Source organism: Euprymna scolopes, chromosome 28 (genome assembly GCF_053919585.1).
Source record: "Euprymna scolopes isolate OS-2025 chromosome 28, ASM5391958v1, whole genome shotgun sequence".
Lineage (NCBI taxonomy): Eukaryota > Metazoa > Mollusca > Cephalopoda > Sepiida > Sepiolidae > Euprymna > Euprymna scolopes.
This window is the reverse complement of record NC_136509.1, coordinates 80,981,716-80,983,645: the sequence shown is the minus strand read 5'-3', so window position 1 is coordinate 80,983,645 and position 1,930 is coordinate 80,981,716. Positions and strand designations below refer to the sequence as shown.

Here is a 1,930-nt window from a genome sequence, read left to right as displayed (position 1 = left end):
GGATGCACTGAATTGAAAAATTCTTTTTTTCCCTGAAAGGTGTGAGTCTCAAGATTGTCCTTATCTATATATGGTTCGTAACGAACAATGCTGAGTCACACAAAAAGCCTGAAAGAAGGTTTTTTGAGCCGTTTCGTGCAATTGTCGACAAAGTTACCTACCCATGTTAACAGAATTTAGCACTCTCCGTATATAGTCGCGGTAACATCTTTCGGCATGCGGGCAGGACTTGTGGCGCAATGGATAACGCGTCTGACTACGGATCAGAAGAGTCCAGGTTCGAATCCTGGCAAGTTCGTAATAATTTCAGCCATCATTTTATCCAACGTTTACTCATTATCCTTACCCTTAGTTAGGGCATTTGTGTTTTTTCAGTGATTTTGTTTTATGCATGTGGGAATTTACCATACTCCGAGTCCACATGGTAAGTGTTGATGGTAAGACGATGTTGAGTGTACTTGATGTTGAGTGTCCTCGATTTTGTGTTTGACCCGGCGTTGTGTGTGCGAACGATGGTTGTCGTTATCCGAATGAAATAGAAAACCTAACATAGATGAATAGTAATCAACATTTCGTCCCTATTTAAGGGGGCATCATCAGAATTGAGTTAACATTTCTTAACTCAATTCTGATAATATCCCTAAAATAGGGACGAAACGTTGATTACTATTTATCTATGTTAGGGGTTCCCTTTCATTCGCATATATATATATATATATATATATATATATATATATATATAATATCTATATCTATATATATATATATATATATATATAAAGATAGATCGACAAAGAGAGAAACACAAAACAATATATATATATTATATATATATTTATATATATATGTGTGTGTATATATATATATATATATATATATATATATATATATATATATATATATATATACAAAGTCCGTAAGGTATATGTACACACACACACACACACACACACACACACACACACACACATATATATATATATGTATATATATTTATATATCTATCTAGCCATCTATCTATCTATCTATATCTATATCTATATCTATATATATATATATATATATATATATATATATATATACAAAGTTCGCAAGGTATTGTGGATAATTGGTTTTGCATTTCTTCATTTCAGATTTACCAATAGCACCCCCTATTATAACAAAACATCAAAAGTGTATTGGCTGAACATAGCAGTTTAAAAATATGACCTTTTATTTAATCGCTTCACCTTTCGTTTATAAATATTGAACGACTGGAGATGACAAATATGTGTACAGTTCCTACACTGACATCAAACTGTGCACTTATTGTTTCTAGGAATTGCTTCCATCCCCAACCCTATATAGCGTCTAATATTCTTAAAACACTAAATAACTATACAGTTCGGGTAATTTACAATGTAAACATGTAGCCGATTCATATCTCATATCAGCGCCCGTACCTAAGCTTAACTGATTGTAATGAATGAAATTAACAAAAAATAAATACATAAAATAAATAAATAAATATATAAAAATCAATGTATGTATTCTCATTTTAAAAATGGTTTTAAGAAAGAATATATAGGAATCATCTTAAGAACTTGAATACAAATGCATTAAACCCTACTTAAAAAATTACGACACATTGTTACACTGTACCACACAAATCATATTTTATTGTATGTAATATTGGTATAATTATTTTTGCTTCCAATATATATAAGCTTTTAGTTGAAGTTTGTTCTTTTATTGTTTTATTTCTCAATTTAAAGAACAGGCTTTCATATAAAACTTATTTGAAAGCGAGTTAATGTGTGGACTTTTAAAATAGAATCTCAAGCAAAAAATTGGTATATGAGCTATATAAGATAAAGAAAAAAAAATGAATGAAATACATAATTAAGACTTTATTTCGACTCTTTGGGGCACAAAAGTTTCAGCCTGCTAT

At 30.0% G+C, this 1,930-nt stretch overlaps 1 non-coding gene across 1 annotated transcript; it reads left to right on the top strand.

Annotated features, from left to right (window-relative positions):
* The first annotated feature begins 225 nt into the window (after positions 1-225).
* Trnar-acg (transfer RNA arginine (anticodon ACG)) lies at positions 226-298 on the top strand. The gene has a single exon. It is a non-coding gene; the product is annotated as a tRNA-Arg (tRNA).
* Positions 299-1,930: the final 1,632 nt, after the last annotated feature.